At 38.2% G+C, this 23,275-nt stretch overlaps 1 protein-coding gene across 4 annotated transcripts in view; it reads right to left on the bottom strand.

The window, feature by feature from the left end:
• The window catches only part of MBD5 (methyl-CpG binding domain protein 5), a 105,697-nt gene that overhangs the window by 55,554 nt on the left and 26,868 nt on the right, over positions 1-23,275 (bottom strand). For all 4 annotated transcript variants that reach the window (XM_081870507.1, XM_081870505.1, XM_081870508.1 and 1 more), the window contains exon 2: positions 12,556-12,654. The gene's annotated coding sequence lies outside the window, so the exon portion shown is untranslated. The remainder of the gene's footprint in view (positions 1-12,555; positions 12,655-23,275) is intronic.

The raw sequence follows: 23,275 nt of genomic DNA, 5'->3' as shown, positions 1-23,275 counted from the left end.
AAGCCACCTCTGGCGAACCAGAGCAGCGCACGGAAATGTCGTTCACCTTCCCGCCGGAGTGGTACCTATTTATCTACTTGCACTTTGACGTGCTTTTGAACTGCTAGGTGGGCAGGAGCAGGGACCGAGCAACGGGAGCTCACCCCGTCGCTGGGATTCAAACTGCCAACCTTCTGATCGGCAAGTCCTAATCTCTGTAGCTTAATCCACAGCGCCACCCGCTATCAAATATACAGGCACAAAAGCCCTCACACATTCTCCTCCTCTTTCCAAAATTGAATGTGTGTATTTCTTCACACTGTGCATAGTTTTAACAAGATGTAGCAATGCGGCCACCAACTTGGATGGCTTTAAAAGGGAACTAAATGAATTCAGAGGATAAGGCTGTCAATGGTCACATGCCATGATGACTATATATTACGTCCAACATTAGAGGCAGTATTAGAGGCTGGGGATCTTGTAGGGAAGAATGTTCATGCATTGATGTCCTGCTGCAGGCTTCCCAAAGCCAGCTGCGTGGTCACTGTGAGAAAAAAATGCTGGACTAGATAGCACAGTATTCAGCAGGGCTGTGTGACATTATCAAGTTTTCCTTCTTCATACGACACTGGAGGAATTGATTGATTGATTGAATTTATATACCTCCCTATACCTGCAGGTCTCAGGGTAGTTCACAGGATAAAATCCTGTGGGTTGCCATATGTCTGGAATTTCCCAGACATATCCAGGATTCGACCACTGGAATTAGCATTCAGGCAGAATAATGTCTACTCAGGCATATAGCAACCCATGTTGGAAGTGCTCATTTTTTTGCTGAATTTCCTTAAAAATAGCTTAAAAACTTCATTTTGGGGGGAGATTCCCCCTGCCCCCCAAAAAGCTCAACAATTCTTCCAATTTGCTCCAAAGAAAGGTTGCAAGTGGTCTCCATAGTGTAACAATGAAAAGGTCCTGTAGCACCTTAAGAACTATTTTCCTGATCATTGTATAACCTGCTGCAAGCCACAGCCTGCTACATTCAATGCACAGGGACGCAAGTGATGGTGGCTACAAATAGATTATTTGACTATACACATGGGCCAAGACATAGTGGAGTTAATGACATAGTGACATTACTTACGTTACACAAAAGCAATGAACACATCTTAGCATCATGAATCAAACAGATAATCTATACTTGCTTGAACAAATTCAAGTGTCCTCTATGCATGAACCAGACATGGAGCAGCAATGTCAGGTGTCTACCTTTAATAAGTTAGATCAGGAATGGAAAAACCTTTCAAAACTAGAGTTCCTATACCTTTAATACCTATTTAGAAGAGGACTTCAGAAGGAGCAGCTGCAAAGGGATAGAAAGTTGCACCTGTCCAATTCCCTTTACTAACACAGGAGTCTTAAAGTTGAAAGACCACCCATGAACAAAAAACTGTAGCCATTGCTGTCACTGGTCCTACCCTTCACCTAAACAGAGTCTCATTAATTTGTCTTAAAAGATGTGGCAAAATGAAAGGCAGATGCTGAAAGTATTTTCACAGCACTTCTACAATCCACTGTACAAATACAATTCAAATGAGAACCAATTGGACAGGCCAACGATTCAAATTGGCTTTACAATGAATTTAAAGCTAGATGCTTGATAAAGATCTCTGAAAATTCTGAATGGGTAGAATATATATATTTCTATAGCCCTCAGCACAGGAAAGCAACATTATCTGCATTACCATGAAGGTACCTCCTATTTTCTCAGAACAAAACCTCAAGTACTGATATGTAGATTATTGATACAGAGAGAAAATAAACATGACCCCTGAGTGGGTAGCTGAATCCCAGTACCATCTGGCTATTGATTCTCTGAGTACTATGAGACAAGTCTTGTTATTATTAGGCTTCTGGAACCACATTATTCCTATTGACATCATACATGATACCTGAGAGTATGGATGAAAACATTTATAGTTGCTACAAGAACAAAAAACTGGATAAACTATTCTCAGTTGCAAATCGATTCAATAATTCTTGATAAAGATATGTGCCCTGTCCCACTTAAATGCCATAACAAATGAAAATTACTCCTGTAACTAAAGCTTCTGTGAGCTTAAGAAAACACAGTATCAGAAAGCATTATTTTTAAAATGCATTAAACTGAAATTAAGTTATTCAAAGAGTGAAGTGTACAAAGGAATTACTAGCACACTGCTTTAAAATGTAGGAGAGGCAGTCTACAGGCAACATTATTGCCTTTTGCTTCGATATAATAATAAAGCAGGGTGGAAGGAAATGTTGTTGTTGGTTTTTTAAAAAATGTGCATGTATAAACAATCAGAGGACTTCAATTTAGTCAATAAAGTGAATGCCATTAAAACATCTTATAAGGAAGTGACAGGCTTTAATAATGTGTTTTATGACGGAAAGCAGACATTTGTTTTCTAAATGAATCCTTGAATTGACAAGGAAGGTATATTTTATTTTTCTAAAAATGGCATACTTGCAATTCTTACTCAGTTTAAAAACAGAATTAAAATAATCTATTGACAAGCAAGTCAATACAACAGCACAAAATAGTAGAAAATTATTCATATATGCCACCTATACTGGAAAAAGAGAAAGCACTTGTAAACTCCCTATGACTTCGCACTCACCCCTACGAACTGTTGGTTGCCATGGCAAGCATTTGTCTGTATATTGCATATTAACACTATAACACCATCTCCATTTCTCTCAAAGAATTAGTAACTGATGTTTGGACTCTCTACTTAAGAAAATTAAAGGCTTTTAAATTATGAGTCTCACAGAAGTATATTGCAACTGAAAAGGATTTCTTGTATGATTTAGGACATAAAGCAAACATGAAAGCTACCATTTATTTTTAGCTCCTTTTTTTGCATACATCTCTCTAGCCATCATATTTCTATACCCAAAGTGAAGTAGTGCTAGTGAATTCAATATACATTATATGTCTCTCTCTCTCTCTCTCTCTCTCTCTCTCTCTCTCTCTCTCTCTTTGTGTGTGTGTGTGTGTGTGTACACACACACACACACTGAGAGAGAGAGCAACAGCAATGTTACCTCTTGTGGTAAATCACAAACTGTTATTCTGACAGATAGTACTGTAGTTTTATTTCTTAGGTGATTTTTTTTTAATGGTGACTAAGGGAGGTTCCAGGGACGCGGGTGGCACTGTGGGTTAAACCACAGAGCCTAGGTCTTGCCGATCAGAAGGTCGGCAGCTCGAATCCCTGCGACGGGGTGCGCTCTCGTTGCTCGGTCCCTGCTCCTGCCAACCTAGCAGTTCGAAAGCACATCAAAGTGCGAGTAGATAAATAGGTACCGCTCCGGCGGGAAGGCAAACAGCATTTCCATGCGCTGCTCTGGTTTGCCAGAAGCGGCTTAGTTATGCTGGCCACATGACCCGGAAGCTGTACGCCGGCTCCCTCAGCCAGTAAAGCGAGATGAGTGCTGCAACCCCAGAGTCGGTCACTACTGGACCTAATGGTCAGGGGTCCCTTTACCTTTACCTAAGGGAGGTTCCATTTTTGTTGTTGGCATACATCTGCCTTGAGAGACAATGGAGAGCACCTCCAGGATTGAAGTCAAACCGCTGCGTTAGCAGCACCAAAGTGACCTCCCCGGGTGCAAGCCTGGGCAGTGTGTATGGAGGTCCTGGGCTGTCCAGATGACAAGACCTACACATAATGAATGTGTAGTAAAATAAGCACCATTTAGTTAAAAGGCAAAAACATATCCAGAAGAAACACCAAGCAAGCATTTAGGTTTCCCTACAATGACAACTATGGAATCCTCTAAAGCAGGCATGGCCAAACTTGGCCCTCCAGCTGTTTTGGGACTACAACTCCCATCATCCCTAGCTAACAGGACCAGTGGTCAGGGATGATGGGAATTGTAGTCCCAAAACAGTTGAAGGGCCAAGTTTGGCCACGCCTGCTCTAAAGCTTATGCCATAATAAGTTTAGTCTTCAAGGTGGCACAAAACACATTGTTTTTACTAAAATAGACTAACATGGCTGCCCTTATGGAAGTCTACACAAAATATGGATAACTAATTTAGCAGAAATAATGGTCTGCATTTACTCCAGTTTTAATCCCACAGGGCTGATCTCTGTGTTTCATTTAATGCTGTTTGTATTTAATTTATTTCATACACTGATAGTATGCCACTTTGAGCCTTGGGAAGGTGACATAATAAATAAAATGTAAAGGAAAGAACCAGCTTTTGCAGACCAATCAGAGTCATAATTGTTGAATGTTAAATATATTCTCCCTTTTGTCAAATGGAATATTACAAGATTGCTTTGTAAATAAGATTCAAACGAAGAATTCTTTCAAGACTACACAAGGGCAGTGACCCACTTCTTAAAATATTACAGTATTTTAAAGCTTCTGGATTCAAGATAGAACTTTTAAACAAGGTCACACATACTACGTGTAAAAAATATCACTTGCATCTTAGGATGGTGCCAGTTTCTAAATACTAGCACAGCATACTGGAAACAATATATATGCATTAAAAAAAAGCAGTAGTACAAGAAGCTATGCCAACTTAACCATTGCAAATTAGAGAATGAAAGCATGTAAGGCAACTGGCCTTCAGAAAGAAATTTAAATGCTCTAAGATACAATGATGCCAGAAACATACTATCTGAGGAAGTGCACTAAAACACTGAGGACTCAGCTCCCAAGTGAAAGCTCCCAGAGTACACAATTGTTAACATTCTTTGAACGATATCCAGTGCTATTCATGCTCAGAGAATATCTATTCAAATAATTAAATCTAAGTCTGATTATTTCAAAGGGTCTACTACAAATATGAATTTACTGGGTCATCAAACTTTGTAGTTGTAGGCGTGATCTGTGGCTGCAGAAATGTATTCTCTTATAAAGAAGGTGCTTCCTTCCTTCCCCTTCAAGTGCATTGCAGTGTGCTGTGACTATGGATGGAAGGCTTAAGTACTTCTTCTTGTATCCTTCCTTATTCAACCTACCTGCTACCTTGACACAAGTTCGGGTAACATGCATCCCACTCCCAAATCTACCTGCACACTCACCGCTGCACCCACACTGGGATGAATCACATTCTTAATATTCTGGGAACACATGATGTTTAAGTCTAGTGGAAGAAATCCCTCTTTATTTCATAAAGAAATAAGATGTGGGACGAGAAAGAGTTTGTATTTGCTGGGGTCTAAAGTATCCAGTAAAGGGACGCGGGTGGCGCTGTGGGTTAAACCACAGAGCCTAGGGCTTGCCGATCAGAAGGTTGGTGGTTCGAATCCCTGTGACGCGGTGAGCTCCTGTTGCTGCCAACCTAGCAGTTCGAAAGCACGTCGAAGTGCAAGTAGATAAATAGGTACCACTCCGGCGGGAAGGTAAATGGCGTTTCCGTGTGCTGCTCTGGTTCGCCAGAAGCGGCTTAGTCATGCTGGCCACATGACCTGGAAGCTGTACGCCGGCTCCCTTGGCCAACAAAGTGAGCTGAGCACCGCAACCCCAGAGTTGTCCATGACTGGACCTAATGGTCAGGGGTCCCTTTACCTTTACCTTTAAAGTATCCAGTCAAGAAAAGTGGAAAAGCAATTGCCAACATTAAATAAAACCACTTCTCTCACAACCATAGTGGTTCTGATTCTGCATACCTTCTTATCATTCCTCTCATCTATGTCTCACCTTGTGAAACATAAATTTGAGGATACCTTAAGGAAATGCTTACAGTTGACTACTTCCCACAAACCTTGCCCTGCAATGCATGAACTCCACCCCATGCCCAAAATTTAAAAGATGGAGCTTGAAGCAGCCAAAAAATTACACTGACATCACCGCACAGCATTCATTTTAATCAGGAGGTAGATATAACATGATGAGAACTTATGTAAATTTCTCCTTAATCTCATCAAGAACATTTTGGTAGTACAATTTACCTAGCTATATAGAAGGAAGGGCATGGAATTGATCCAGTCCACAGTCACAATTTACAGTGGTGCCTCGCGAGACGAAATTAATCCGTTCCGTGAGGCTCTTCGTATAGCGGTTTTTTCATCTTGCAAAGCAAGCCCATTGACAGCTTAGCGGATTAACGCTATTAGCGGTTTAGCGGCTTTTAGCGGATCAGCTGATAAGCGGCTTATCAGCGGATCAGCTGATAAGCGGCTTAGGGCTTAGGAAAAGGGGGGGGAGGGAAAAAACCCCGCAGGAACTCACAAGACATTTTCGTCTTGTGAAGCAAGCCCATAGGGAAATTCGTTTTGCGAAGCGCCTCCAAAACGGAAAACCCTTTCGTCTAGCGGGTTTTCCGTCTTGCGGGGCACCACTGTACTGTGTTTCAACATATCTCCTATGGTCCTGAAACATACTAGCTGCTGAAACTGTGTTGCCATGCCACACCTCAAGATTTTCCATACCCTTTCCTCTCTCTTCTCAACCTATTATTGGTTGAAATACATGCAGATATATTATGTTTCTAAAACTGATGAGTTTGTGACATTAAAATCAATACACTGAATACTTGAGTTTCTAGAACAAATTATTATGAGTGCATTATGAGTGCAAACGGGCAGAACATTATCAAAATCAGCACTTTCAAATTAGCTTGGCTACTCTAGGTCAGTATTTGTTAAGTTTTCATAATAAAAGTCTCAGCTGATGCAATAAGTACCCTCCAGGAAGATAGTACCAATATCCAATTCACAGATTTTGTAAGAGCACAGCTTTTCTAACACTACTACTACCACTTAGCAAGTTGAAGGAGCAGTCCAACAAACTTGTAAGACTAGTCCAAAATTATAAATATCTCTCTCTCCATAAACTCAACTGCTGATATTCTGTGTTTAGCAACAGGAATGTTTACATGGCTTGGGCAAGTATAATATTATCTAATTAAATTTATTCAACCAATGTAGCTGCTTAACTATGTGACTGTATACAGTAGCAAATAACAATATGACTTTTAGTCATGGCATGGATGTGTTTAATCACAGGGATGTAACATTTGCTATAAAGTTTATTGCATGTTCATTTTACAAAGTATCTTTTAAATACAGTGACAATCTGACTGCTTTCTAAGTAATCTGGACTTGTATTACCAAACTCCTGTCCAAATGCTAACAATCAATGAGCTTTAGATCAAATTTCTGGTTAGATCAGAAATGAGCATTTACATTTTAGAATACTTGATTAGAATCTACAAGAGAGATGATCTTTCATCATAAACAGCACAAAAATAGATTTCTCTGTAATTCAGTCTTGTGGTCCTTGAAGACTAACATTGCTACCCCTCATATAGATGTTTTTATTACTGGATCCTCTCTCTCTACCTCCTGAAATTTTCCACCAAAAATCTCCAGGGAAGCCTGCTCCACAGTCTGAAAATCACTGAAATATTTGTCTGCTTGCACAATCTCGTTAGAGAGAATTTCACTCCCATATGAAGAAATCAAGATATGCAAGTGCTATTCCACCTGATAGTAAAATGCTCAAGGAAGCCAACAGAATAGAGTAAAAAAACCAACATCTGAAAATGAAAACACAAAACACAGTTGCAAATTTCAGAAAAGCACAAAAGTATAGAAGGATCAAGTATGTGTGTTTTTAAGTGTTACAATTAGACCATAAAGGTATTCAAAACGTAGTAGAAGGTTAACAAAGAGGAAGCAGATTGCAGCTCTAGGGGCAGAGAATTATACATCTTGGGTGTGACAACCATTTCCCTTATTTCCATCATATGTACTTCTAAAAGTGGTAGGATTCACAGAAGGGGGGCTCCCCTCCTATCTGCAGTTGATCCACAGATTTTCTCTTTGGGTATCCCTTTTCCAGGCCATTATGCAAAAATGCAAGGTAAGTGCCCCACCCAAAAGCCATTATAAATGTAACTTTGTGATATTTCCGAACCAAAATCAGTCACATTTCCCTTCGTAAGAAGAGCATTCCAAGTCTTAGTTCATAAGTCACAATATAGCAGCTTGGATAGTATTATATAAACAGTCCTGTGCTTTTGTGATTTAGGGTTCTCAAACAACTACTCACACATCTCAACAGAGTAGCTAACATTTGTTGCCACTATGCTTGCCAGGCATTTGATTAGTTAACTGCACCTCTGGAGCTCCATGTTGTGCTCAGCTTCTTATAACATCTAAATCGTGTTTAAAGTATCATGATAGGAAAGTAAACCTACAGCGCTTTTATTCTTCCAAAATACTTCCTCAGCAAATATTCATGACTGGGTATCACTTACAAAAGCAAGTTATTTTTTCCTCATTGAGATGAGTATCTGGACAAGCACTGGCATTGTAGGGTGTTGGTCATCAAATCCCAAACTTCTGCCAATCTTCACCTGGTGACCTCGTGTACTTACTGAAAAGGAAAAGATCAATCCGATATCCTGTGGAATTCTACAGGGAAGATTCCAACCAAAGAAACAGTCACTTCTGTGACCTTTCTGATGGAAATTGCTCCAGAGCAGTCTCCTAAATCTGTGCTGTCCTGGTTGGCTTTTGCCAGCCAGATGGACATAAATCCAGCTCTAAAGTGTTGCCCTTTTATTCCTGTGCTCTGACCAATGGATATTTCTCATTTGGGCCTAACTAAAACAGATGGAAATAAGTAGAACAAGAATGAGTCTTGAATAACTGACTCAGATTCTGCCTATGAAATGACAACCTGAACTACCCTTCTACAGTGGTACCTCGCAAGACGAAATTAATTCGTTCTGCGAGTTTTTTCGTCTTGCGATTTTTTCGTCTTGCGAAGCACGGATTTTGGAAAAGCTTCAAAAATCACCAAAGTCTTCAAAAACCTCAAAAAAGGCTACCACACCGCGTGCTATGAGTTGCTCCTCGAAGTCAAGTCGCAACTGCACCCCCTGAATGCACGGTTTTAAGAAAAAGGAAACAAACTTGCAAGACAAAGGAAACAAACTTGCAAGACACTTTCGTCTTGCGAAGCAAGCCCATAGGGAAATCCGTCTTGCGAAGCAACTAAAAAAACGAAAAACTCTTTCGTCTTGCGAGTTTTTCGTCTTACGAGGCATTCGTCTTGCGAGGTACCACTGTATTTTTATTTTTTAAAGAATCATTTGTATTCCTGCACTAGAATTCATTTACATGCAATTTGGTGATGGCCACCAGCTTAAGTGGATTTAAGAAGGTATTAGACAAATTCATCAATGATTACTGGCCATGATGGCCACACATTGGCGGCACATTTCTGAATGCCAGTTGCTGGGGAACAACATGCCCCTCACGTCCTGCTTTGAGGCTTCCCCACAGACATCTTGTTAGACATTTTGGGAAAGAGAATGCTGGATTAGATAGGCATTGGAGTCTCACTCAGCAAGTCTTATGCCTTTAAACTGAATGTACTTCTATTCTCCTTTTAAGGCCTTGAATTTTTCAGTTGTAAACTTTATTATTTGAATACCTCATTCCCTATATTCCAGTGTACCTTGCTTAACATATCAATAGATATGGGGAAATGTCTCCCTTTGGACAAGAGAGTTCTGTTCAAGGTATTTCATTCTTCAACGAATGTTTATTACGGTGAGGTACTGGCTAGTCAGCACTTTTGAAAAAAAAATATCAGCTGGTCATTTATAAAACTACAAAAGCTGCATTAATATTTTTTATTTTCTTTTTAAATCATAAAGGACTCCATCTTTATGAAGTCTGAAACTGAAAATTAAGCAATATTCTTGGTGCAATGAAATTAGACTGAGAATGATATTTATTTCCAAGTGAATGAGAACAGCCCTTAACTTTGCTGCCAAACTACTTATTGATTTCTTTTGCTTACTGAAGTAATACTGGGCAAAACCAAGACCCTTGACATCAGTAACTTTTTTTAAACACATATTATTCAAACATTATCCACCAAAAATGAAAGTTTAAAATCAGAATAATAGATCAAATATACTTCATCACAATACTTACATGGTTTAAAAGGTTCTTAACAAGATAGATTTGTTCCCCATATGATAAAGCATTCCCTAAAGAGGTTACCAATAACTTGATGCACATCAAGGTTTTGTACATTTGTTCTGCTAAAATGCCCAAAGCTCAAGAAAAAGTTGTGGTGCACAATAAGTGGGCTAGCTTAAAATATACACTTCAGAAAGGATGGCAGTGCCAAGGAAGAAGTTTATACAATTATTTCAGTTTAGGGAAAAAAGAACACCTCAACATCACCAAAACAGATGGATGAAGAAAGCAATAGGATAGTAGCAGCTGGACAAAGAAATAGTGAAATGAAATTAATGAAATCACATTGTTGTGCTTTCGATAAATAGACATCTATGTTCAAAGATATTTTGTTCAACAAGAATTCGAGGTATGGAGGTTTGTGAGAGCATGTAATTGTGTAGGAAATTGGTGTATCCCTCTGTATGAAAACAATGGTTTCAGCACAAGTGAAAAAATATGTACAGACATTTTGTGGAGCTCTATGTTATCTTGAATGACTGGGAAAAAAATTATGTACTTTTGGACTCCAGGCACAAAAATCATTTATTTTACAACCAAACTGGCTCCCCACTTATTCCTTACATCTTTACTTAACAGCAACCTGCCAAATTACTATTTCTTTCCCCCAGTTTGATCTTAAATAATTTCTTCATTTCTTACAGCATCATGGGATTGAGAACCAAAACTCCTCCTTTCTTTCACTGGAAAATTATCTCTGAAAAAATTGTCAGAATATTCCCTTAAACAGAACCATTACCATCTTTATTCTCTTCCATTTCTAACTATTATATTGATTGAGACAAAATCAGGGTAGAGATGGGGAGTTGATGAAAAACTTTCCCTATCCTCACAATTGTTTTCTTCTTCACTCATCTCAGCCCTTTCAATAATGGGCTAAAAACACCAGGATCCAGCTCCATTCTCATATGTATTTGCCATTTTTGTCATTTAAAAATGTATTTATTTACTTATTGAGCAAAATATACAATTAATAATACCCCCAAATTGACTGGTCCCCATACTACTATTGTACAGAGTAGGCCTATTTCCAAAAATATTCAAAAGGCCCGGAGGAAGAAGGTGATTTACACTAGGTGTTGAAATGTCAGTGGCATTAGGGGAGTGGGTATTCCACAGGCAGGACACCATTGCTGAGAAGACTCTCTGGTGAATCACAGACCCGATAAATTAATTACGCAATAGAATGACAAGAAGGGTGTCCCCAGCCAACCTCAAACACAGACAAGACAATACAGGGAGAGGCGATCCTTCAGATAACTAAGCACTAAGTTATTCATTCAGGGTTTTATATATCAAAACTAAAAGCCTGAATTGGTCTCAGCACCACATAGGCAGGCAGCACAAATCTTTTAAGTACCAATGCTATATGCTCTTGAGTCATCAAACCCATCAAAACTCTGACACTAGTGCAGAATGCATCTCCAAACGGTCTTTAGGAGCAGTCCCATGCAGAGTGCATTCCTATTTAAAGTTATGAGAAGAAAAACATGCTTTACACAATACTGCTTCTTACAACTCAAATCCAAAAAGTTGGATTTCTGGTCTAGCTTGATCTAAAATATGTTTGTTCAATAGATAATTGTACAGAAAGAACACACTGAGCTAGAAATACTAATTTAAATCATGAGTTACATATTTTCCCAAGATGCTGGCACATATAGCCTGCTGACACACAATTTAGGAGTGTGTTTAATCCCATCTTCATTCCACTCACAACCTGCAAGTGGAATAGAAGTAGCTTCCTTCAAGCCCTGAACTTGGCATCATAATGCCATCCATGAATACCAGCAATTAAATCTTCTTAATGAAGTCAAGGACAGTAGATCGGAAATCATGGAAAGAGTGGAAGGGAAGTAAAAGTTAAAATATATAAGATTTAAATAATTTGGAGGAATACAGATCTGTTGTTGTTGTTATTATTATTATCATCATTTGTTCATTTCTTATATCTATACTATTTCTTTCTTATTACTTTATGCATGATAGTAACATAGTATGTGTTGGCGATGAGATATAATAGAAAAGCAATTTTTTTTTAAAAAAAGTGTATTTGTACACACTGTCTCTACCAACAGAATGGTTTTCCACACACTGCAAACCAGAACATCTATACTATAAGGCAATCAAGACAACATTTATATGAACGTTAAGGAAGCACCACTGTAAAATAAAATTATTCAGATTATTTAGTTGTAGAGAGCCAGTGAAGCATAGTGGTGAAGTGTGTCTGGCTAGGACCTGGGAGACCAGGGTTCAAATCCCCACTTGGCCATGAAGCTCACTAGGTGACCCTGGGCCAGTCACTGCCTCTCAGCCTAGCCTACCTTAGAGGGTTGTTGTTGTTGTTGTTGTGGGGGTTAAAAGAGGAGGGAGAAAACCATGTACGGCATTTTGAACTCCTTGGAGAAAAAGGGCATATATAAATGCAATAAAATAGGTAGGTAAGCAGGCAGATAGATAACTGACACTTACTTCAGGAGGTGTGTGCTCTTTTAGTTACACTTATAATATTAACAAGAGCTCAAGGTACTCTGGTTACTTCATTTTAATGTTAACTTTCCCTTACCTTTACTGTATAAAATCCCAGATTTCAAAAGCCTTGTCTGTAAAGAGGATCATCTTCGGCAATTATTAAATATATCCAAAATACGTTATTCATGATAACCTGAAAGACAAACATTTCCAAATGAAGTTGGTTACAGCATAATACATCCTGAACAAACATTAATGAGCATTAATTCTTTTCAATTAATTAATTGATTTTCAATTAATGCTAAGTTATTGTCTTACAATCTCTGTTTAAAGTAGGAACTGTTTGAAACCTTTTCAAACACCTTTGCCCATCTAAGGAAGAATTCAGATTTGACAATAATTGTTTATCACTCCCTGGGTCTAGATTTAGTTTCTTGAAAGCAAGTATCTTTAACACACGACCCACTATTAACCCAAACATGCATTTGGAGACTTAGTTGTGACCCTTTTATCATATATTTGCATGACGGTGGTGCTCTTGCTGAGAACCAACTTGGATCAGACTGCAGCCCAACTAGTAGATGCCAACCCATCAGTTGAAAACCATGCTTTAAAGGGAGCATCACAGCAGCCTCTCTCTGAACTGCAGAAACTACTTTCTCTCATGGAGGGTAACTTATTCCGAAAACCAACTAGATAGACCTGTTCCAGCAGTTTTAATCCTGATGCATATGGGTCTAGCATATACGTGGTTTATGTCAGATTTCTAGGTATACAAGCTGAAAGATGTTCATTAAAATGGACAAGATTGTGCCACGGCTGTTGATTAGTGATCAACCTGCTATTCTTGCAATCCTGAAATCTTTATGTGGATTTATTTCATGTTATAATTTAAATTTAGTTCTTTCCCGTGCATACTGCTTTCTATTGTTTTTTGCTGATTTTTCAGTCTGATTGGTTTGGCTTAAATGCATTTAAGTCAGGAGTGAGGAACCTGCAAACCTTGGCCCAATTTCATGTGGACAGTACGGAAGGGGAAATTGAGAGGTGAGGGAAGAAAGTGAGGGAAGAGATGGACCTACCCAAAAAGATTGCCGACCTCTATTTTAAGTTATATGGGTCATTCTCTATAGACATATTATGTTCCCAAATGGGTCATACATCAGTTTGTAGAGTATATCCATTTTCTCTTTCAAGTCATTTGTAAAGATACTGGCCAGCACTAGTTGAAGCCATGACTCTTTCAGAATGCCGACAGGTATCGCAGGTGAAGTCTTTAACAGAAGTCATAGTACTTTTTATATTGCAACACAGAATCTCTTCCTATTACTAAGATGTGTTACAATATCTTACAAAAAAAAGGTTATTTTTACCCTAAATAACAGGAGTAATTATTATGTTATGCAAAAGAGTGAATAGTACTGCGACTAGAAAAATTTGTTACAGTAGTATAACACTTCACACTCTTTAAGATGAAACTGCTTCACGAAGGGGAAAGCTACAAATGCCTCAAGGAACAACCGTCTAGAGATTATTTCATTTAACACATTTGTGTCATCGCACAAAACTGCCAGCTTCTTGGAAGAGATAGAATTCTGAATTAATGAGCTATAGACTAACAAGCCTGCTCTTAACATTTTAACTTTTAAGGGTGGCTGAATTATACCCAGACTTTCTGTAAGTATAGGTGAATGGTAATTTCAAAGGAAAAACTAAAAACATTTATCAGATTAATTTGCAATAGTTGTTTACATATATGGTCGGAAAAGGTCGTGTGAACATTATCTTGTAAAAGGTATTTCTTAAGTGCATGCTGCCATTTTGGAAGAGGAGTGTTTCACTGAACTGCCAGCAATTGGACAAACCATTATTGATATATTGTTAACAGCCATGATCAACATTATATCAGGATGACTTCCCAGAATACTGTAGACTTTATGTTTACAACTGTTGAGAAGTTCAATTTATTGAGCTGAGGTAATGATTCCCTTTAAGTGTTGACATACTACATTCAGATTTATTCTTTTAAGAGCAATATATATTTTGTAAGGATTACATTTCTACAACAGAATAATTTTTCTTACTATCTAGCTCCAATCCAATGAACTATGGAGAGATCTCTCATGAGAGTTAACTGCTTAATGAAGAGCTAGTCAACCAATTTGCATCTGTTCAAATACCTACTTCAGTATCTCATATGAAGAGAGTATTCCCTTGAGCAAAACATTTCAAATAATTAAAAAGCATATAGAAGGCAAGTGGTGAAAAGTTACCTCCTCTTTCTACCTGGTAATGGAAATACTGGAGGAAAACACACATTCATCTATTTGAACAGAAAGAAAGAAAGAACGAACCTGAGATACAAGTCTATTCAATTACTTAAAATAATTTAAAATCTTATGGGGATATGTAGACTGTTTATGGCAAATATTTTGAGAAACATTTTTCTATTATCATAATAACTATTATTGATAAACACTCACTAATCATCCCCATAATACCATAGAAGTATACAATAAAACAAAAACAAGTAAAACAGATAAAACAGTTGTGGAAAAAACCATCAAATGCTGCCTGTGAGTTAATTCATTCTTCTGGAAATTTTATTTTTGGCACCCTACAAAATGAATACAGTGGCCTGGTACATGGTAAACCGAACTATGCCTTACTGGGACCATGCAAATATGCAGACTTCTAGAGAGGAGGAACTCATAACCATTTTGCTTCATGGTTAGCAAGAAGCTATCATAAGCCCAGGTTCAGATGACACGCTAAAAGCTAAACTTTGGTTTAGGTCAGCATGGAAATAAAAAAGATTGGGGAGGAGCAAATTCTGACTTACCATGGTGTTCCAGACAAATATAAGAGCCTGCCTAATTTCAATGGCCAGTGTTTTCCAGAGCAGATGGCACACCTAGTCTGAGCCTCTCTGAAATAAACCTCCAACACATGCAGCACCACAAGGAGGACCCTACAGATGACTGCTATCAATGGGCAGATATGCAGGGAGCAAAGATCCTTCATAAATCCATGTCCCAAGTGATTTAAGGATTGATATACCAATAAGAAAACCTTAAATCTGGCCCAGTAGCCTATTGGCAACCAAGTACCATTATCTAAGCACTGGTGTTTTGTGCAGATGGAAGGAAATTATGGACATTCTGCAGTAGCTGCCACTTCCAAAATAAATTTAAAGGGTGGCCCCCACATAAGATTACACTGGGATATTCCAATTGTGAGGTTACCACTGTCAAGGAATAGCCAAAGGTAGTTGAAAATGCTCCTAGTCACCAAGGCTACTTGAGCTTCCAGTAACAATGAAGGATCAAGGAGTCCTCCCAGACTATGCATCTGTTCCTTTCGAATCACAGTTCAACTCCACCCAAAATAGGCAACTGGCCTGTATCCTGGACAGCCACAAGGCCTCTGTTTTATCTGGATTCAGTTTCACTTTATTCATCTTTATCCATCCCACCACAGTGTCCAGACAAATTAAGATTTTATTGATTTGAATAACAACTTGTTTTTACTTCAACTAACAGCAAACTCAGCTGACAAATAAAGACAGAATTGCAACAAAAACAAGTCACTGAAAAGGAGCAGGGAGCTTTCATTATATGTAGGGGAACACTAAGGTTTGCAGCAGTACAATAAAATAAAATAAAATAAAGCCTCACAGAAGTCCACAATATTTAGGGGGGAAATTAAGGGTGCAAAAAAACCTCATTGTTGATGAGCATTTTCAGGGTATGAAAAAATGGGACATTGGGGTTGGGGGAAGAGAAGAGAGAAAATGCAGTATCGTGAAGATGAAGCATTCTAGACTGCAATTGCAACCCTTATAGTGAAATCAATATGTTATAAACTAACTGAGAAGGGTTACTTTCTTCCTTAAAGAATTATGATGTGGGCTGATTTCCCCCCCTCAAATCTCCCACATACAGTACAGAACTTGATACCTGGTGCAAAACCTCAATTTACTGCAGTTATCAATCCTTTTACCAATTATTCTCAAGGGTTCAGGTGATCGAACTGTCATACCCTGCTCTCCTTCATGGCCTTGAGTTACCTTCCCACCAACATTGGCTGCTTGCAACAACATTCCAAGGAAGAAAAATGAGTCCTGAATATAAACTTTCCTAATTTTATTCTAAAATTATGCAACTAAATCTAATGGGCAATACCCAACTAAGACATACTCATCGGAGACCCGCTGAAGTGATATTCACTGATTTTCCATAGTTCTAACATATGCATATGACTAACCCTAGGTATCACCCAGTGATTCTTAGATTCCAAGCAATATCATGGGTATGAGAAGAGGAGCTAGTTACAATGACATTTTCACAACATGTGTAAATCATTCAAGAATGAGGACATAACACAGCAGCAGATACACTTATCCAACCTATAGACCTACTAACTCACATATCAAAGCATATACACAGCGTCTTGCAAAGCTGCTGAAAGCCATATTGCGGTAACACAATGAGACAACTGCATGTTCTTGTCTTTGAAGAGCAACTGTAAATGCAGCCTTTGGCGAGTTGGTAGACCACATGACAAGAACTATGTTGTACTATCCTACAATTAGTGGATTTGGAGGCCAATTGCCTCAGGACTACATGTCATGATAACTTGAGGGCCCCAACGAGGAAGGATTAAATAAAAGGTTTCAGTAAGTTTAAGGCATACCCAGTCTCCATGCCTGAAACCAGCCAGAGATCCCCTTCACCTGTCACTTACATCCTCCAGACAGAATCCTGTTGGTGATGAAATATTGGTCCTCTGGGCATGGATAATGACTAGTTTGGGGACATGCTATAAGCAAAACATTTAATCAATTTAATCCTCAGCTGCACAGGGTGCATCACTGATTTGCCGTGAGGGCCACTTGAGAGAAAAGGGAAATTCTTCCCTCAAGGCAAATTAGTCAGCTCTTATGCCTGCTTTTATATACCTTTTTTCTTTTGTGAGCCACAGTGGATACACAAGATGGACAACTGACAGGCCATGAGGCCCAAGAATTACAACTGCATGTTCTGTTGTGTGTTTCCACAAGGGGTCGAAAACTCACTCTTTCAGTACCACAGCTTGAAAAAAAAAATGCTACTACAGTGTTACCTCCGGTTGAGGATGGGATCTGTTCTGGAGGTCCAATCGGATTCCGAGGTTTCTGCAACCTGAGGACCACTTCTGCGCATGCAGCAAAACCCGGTCAAATACTTCCAGGTTTGCTGCTTTCGCGTCCTGAAATTTACATAACCAGAGGTACTACTGAATATCTGTCCATATACATATATATATATATATATATATATATATATATATGCAGGTTTTGGTGTCCTCGGGTGTCTTCCCGTGTAAAAGTTGGGGTGTCTAGGCGACGTTCGTCGAAACGTCGCCTAGACACCCCAACTTTTACACGGGAAGACACCCGAGGACACCAAAACCTGCATTCCTGTACCCGTGAAAATCTACGAAAGCAAATATATATATATATATATATATATATATATATATATATATATATATATATATAATATATCTATCTATCTATCTATCTCCAAAATATTAAGATTCACTTACAAGTTAAATGGAAGTTGTTCGGCAGTTATATGAATATAGCATACCAGGACTGTTTAAGTGCAAAAGAAATCTAGGTACAGTGGTACCTCGGTTTACATACGCTTCAGGTTACATACGCTTCAGGTTACAGACTCCACTAACCCAGAAACAGTGCTTCAGGTTGAGAACTTTGCTTCAGGTTGAGAACAGAAATCGTGCTCCGGCAGCACGGCGGCAGAGGGAGGCCCCATTAGCTAAAGTGGTGCTTCAGGTTAAGAACAGTTTCAGGTTAAGTACAGACCTCCGGAACGAATTAAGTACTTAACCCGAGGTACCACTGATATATTGCTATCAGTTGCCAATTGTAGGAACACCTGCTTAAGTGATTGCTGTACTGCCCATCACTGAATTAAAGTTTTAGTAGTTAATACAAACTAAACTGAAAACATTTAAAGCAAAGACATATGAAGGTTTCAATCTCCAACATTTCTTGATATCAATACTTTAGATCAGTGGTTCTCACAGGGTGTGGCAGGAAAGAATGGCGATTGTGGTGGGAAGATTCAAGAGCAAAGAAACATTTAATTTATGCTGATGAGGAAATGAGTCTTAGTTTGTCTCAAATTAGAACTAATATAAATGAGATTACCCAGCAAAAGTAAGCTCACACTTCTCATTGTGTTCCTATACATACTTAAGGTACATATGTATGAGGCTCGCTGATAATTATATTATGGGAATATTCATGTTCTTATGTAGCTACATTGTTTTATACTTTCTGGATGATCATATTATAAAGTAGTTGTGTTCTATGTCATAAATCAAGCACTGCTATGAGTTGTTTCTTATTGTTTTCCATGTATTTTTTTATCAATTAAAAATTCGGTGTGGCGTGAGCCAATTTTTATTTTGAAAATTGTAAGGAACTATTACCCCATTCATTTGACAGTTAATTTTGTATTAGATGCTAAAAACACACTACATGTTTTATGTTGTTCCAATATATCATTGTGGCAATTAATCTCAGCATAAGGGTAGATACAAACACTAATATGTACTGTAACAGCTCCTCCACCATCATGGAGAATGAAAGCCTGAGAGATTCAAGACAGACAGGAAGGAATGTGCACAACACACAGTTAAGTAACTATGGAATTCAACACCACAAGATGCAGTAATGGCCATCAACTTGGACGGATTTAAATAGGAATTGGACAAATTAATGGAGGACAAGGCTACCAATGGCTACTAGTCATGATGGCTGTTTACTACCTCCATTATAGGAGGCAGTATGCTTCTGAGTACCATTTGTTGGGGAACACAGGCAGGGAGAGTGCTATTGCATTCATGTCCTGCTTTTGGGCTTCCCATAAACATCTGGATGCCACTCTAAGAACAGGAGGCTGGACTAGATACATCTCTGACCTGATCCAGCAGGAGTCTTCATTCAGTTTCCCCCATCTTTTCTTTCTCACACTAGACAAGTTTCAACCAAGATTTCAATACTTGACGGCTCAGTCAGTGCAAAGCTGAGTTGTTTTACAGGCTGAACTTACAGTTGTTATGTAATACAATACATACCAAATGAAAGGGCAAACAATTCTAATCTAAAAATACTAATTTGGTGGCAACAGGAGGATTGCAAACTCACTGACCTTTGGAAGATGGCAGATATATATCCACTACATAAGCCATTGCTGCCGTTTATATATCTAAGCTGGCTCTGGACTTTCTACCTATCCATGAAGCAGATGGTAAAATAAAGCAGAGAAGCCTCTTGCTGGGTCTCATCCTGAGGATTCAGTTTTCGGGCAACCCAACATTTCCTTTATTAAATGGGGTGCAATATAGTATAGTGCAAGGGCACTTGCTTTGTGTGTAGAACCTTCCAATTTCAATGCCCAGCACTTTATAAATGGTGATGGGAAAGACTGCTGAAAGACCTGCTGCCAGTTAGAGTAGGCAATGTAGAGCTTTATTATTATTATTATTATTATTATTATTATTATTATTATTATTATTATTATTAAAAAGCCTGACATAGTATATGTCAGCTTCTAATGCCTTTTGCTGGTTGTGTACATAATACTACCAGGGTTTTTCTGCCACTACCTATAACGACAAGTCTTGGTTCTAGAACTGCAACTGGGTTAGCCTATAACAGCCAAAGAGGAAACTCCTGAAAGAAAGAGGGAAAAAAGTAGGATGTAGTTTGTTTTCAGAGTGTATGGGATGAATACCCCTTGTGAAACATAAAATCACCAAGCTCATATTTGCTTCTACAACACTTTGATGTCAAGACAGATTGGTGGAATATGAATAGCCAGACCCTCTGATCCTATTTGCAAAGCTTTAACACTTAAGTGAAAAGAGCTAAACCTATTCTGATTTTTTTTCCTAGTCTAAGAGAAGTCCAGAAGATTTTTAAGAGCAACTTCTATGTAGCTTTTTGGGGAATAGCAAGAATAAGCATAAGTGCAGAAGCAAGGACAACAGTACAAAGACATTACTGTGACAGCACATAAATCTACCAATTCTTATCATTATACATCATGAGCCAAATTGTTCACATATAATTTGTATATGCCATCATTTAGCTACAACTTATATGAATTATTGGATGTCAGGGTGTGCTTTGGTCGATATTTAATCGTTCTTTAGCAATGACATTGTACAATTTACAGCACAAGGCTAGATGTGGCAGCTCCTAAAGACCAATTCACAGATTACAGTCTTAATGAGGAACACATGTAAGCCACCCCCCTCTGCTTGCATTAACATCCAGAAGAATGGAGAAATTTCTCTTCCCAGTGACAAATATGTACAGTAGTCACTGGAGAGCAGCCTCCCCGTTACCTTATCTCTTCTCATGATCTTGCTAGATAGACCTGGCAAGTAGTTTCCCAGGTGCTACAGCCACCGCTCATGTATAAAAAACCAGGGTGGATAAAAATCAATGTGTTGTTGTTTTTTTAAATCAGATTTTTAAAATTTTAATCAGATTTTTTTGGATTTAAATTGGATTTTTAAAATAAAATGCTTTTGGAGGGAAAATCTTTCTAAAGATATTTTTCTACTTAAGTTACATTATAGTCCAAAGGCTATTCATCAGGAAATAAGGATTTGTTTTAAGTTTTTAATGTGTGCTAAAACTCAGTCTAAGTTTGGTTTTTTTAAAAATCATTTAACCACATTAGTTTACAAACATGGATACATATGCTATACAGTGGTACCTCAGGTTAAGTACTTAATTCGTTCCGGAGGTCCGTTCTTAACCTGAAACTGTTCTTAACCTGAAGCACCACTTTAGCTAATGGGGCCTCCCGCTACTGCCGCGCCGCCAGAGCATGATTTCTGTTCTCATCCTGAAGCAAAGTTCTTAACCTGAGGTACTATTTCTGGGTTAGCGGAGTCTGTAACCTGAAGCGCCTGTAACCTGAAGCGTATGTAACCCGTGGTACCACGGAGGTAATGTTATTGTTTTAGTTAAATAAATTGTTTAAATTGTTATTAAGGAAGTGATATTTTCTCCTTCCAATAAAGTACAGCAGAATAGTTGTCCAAATATAAACAGTTAACTTATTAAACCTCACAATAATTTCATAATTATCTGTCTATGTATTTCTAATAGTATAACCAAATCAGTAATTTTTGATATGAATGAAACCTTCGTCTGGTTGTAAATAAGCAAGAATGAGCCTTTCTGTAAAAAATTGATTTAAATCAAGTCTTACTGACTAGTGATTTAAATTGATTTGTTTTAAATCAAATCCACCCTGTAAAAAATAAAAATAATGGAGCTAATGGAGATTTAAGTATTAGACATTTTAATACTATGAAGTCTGAATATATGATGACCACTTCACAAATCACATAGTGACAAACCATGTCATCAAGTATAGCTGATTAGGAGCTACAGCCAATTAGGGCTTCCTAGTGGGTAGTACCCAAATGATACAAGGATTCGCACGCCCGTGCTTGCCACTTTTACAACTTCAATATGTAGGCATGCCTTAGCACATTTACATGTAAGAAAGGCAATACACGAAATGGCCAAGATTTTCATTACATTCAATAGGTCAGATCTGAGGACTAACGGGACTAACATTGTGTAGCATGTACTCTGGTTAATCTACATAGACTCCCAGCCACCAAATCTCAAAGTCTGGCTCTATTGGACTCTACCATCCTGAAGTTTAAGGTGCTATACTTTTATGTCATTACATGAATAATGATCTTATTTGCAAAAATGAGGGTATGCCTCATTGCTTTTACAAACATCGGAAACAAGCCACAGCAAAAAGACAAAGATGGCGAGATACATCACAACAGACATATACACGAGACTCTCTTCTCCCTCCTATCTTTCTCATTTTCATCTGCTTAAAAGAATTCATCAAGCTGCCAAAAGTGAAACCATTTTAGGCATTTCTAATTCCACACATTTCTGGGCTATTCATGGCTTAATAACCATAGATGAATGGATTGTGTTCTGTTTTCATTAGAAAAATGTAAATTTCTGCTCAAATGCCTAATTAACTGCCTGCGTTCGTTCAAAAACTTCTGCATGGCTCTGAATGAGTATAAGGATTTTATATTGCTTTCTCAATATTGGTTGCCTACCATGTAATGGCAACCATAAAATTACAAACTAACTTATAATGTTTCAATTAGTCTTATCTTGACTAGAGAAAGAGTCACCTTAGGCCACAGGTGTGAAGTTATCAGACACAAATGTTACCATGTTCTAGAGCAGCTCAAGACATTCTGCTATAAAAAGCAACTTTCCTCCAAAATCCTAAAAGGGTCTAAGTATATATTGTAGCCAATATGGTTGAGGCGAAGCACCACAGTGTAATTAAATTTAATACTACTAAATAAAAGAGAATGCCATAGTGACTCATTATATTATCATTTTTTTAAAATGATAAATACTTAAGAACTGTGAAATGTGTCAATAGGAACAGCTCCAAATTGTTATGAGTGTCCTGTTTTCACATGCAACAATTTACACAGATACTAAATCTGCACCAGTTCAAATTATCTTTCCTGGCTTTATAAATCAAGGTTTATGAAGCCAGGAATAAGTATCGGGTTTGCATTTGCTTCCCTTGTCTCCCCCCATCACACACTGGTTTGACAATCCATTCCTGGCTACTTTAAGCCAGAAGCCCGTTATATCTAAACTGAGAAATTATTGTCTAATCTAAATTGACTGAGATAAAAAGCCAGAATCATGAAGTTGG

This window comes from Podarcis erhardii (genome assembly GCF_964252035.2).
Source record: "Podarcis erhardii genome assembly, chromosome: 1".
Taxonomy (NCBI): Eukaryota; Metazoa; Chordata; class Lepidosauria; order Squamata; family Lacertidae; genus Podarcis; species Podarcis erhardii.
The sequence above is the reverse complement of the archived record's forward strand: the minus strand, read 5'-3'. Positions and strand labels throughout refer to the sequence as shown.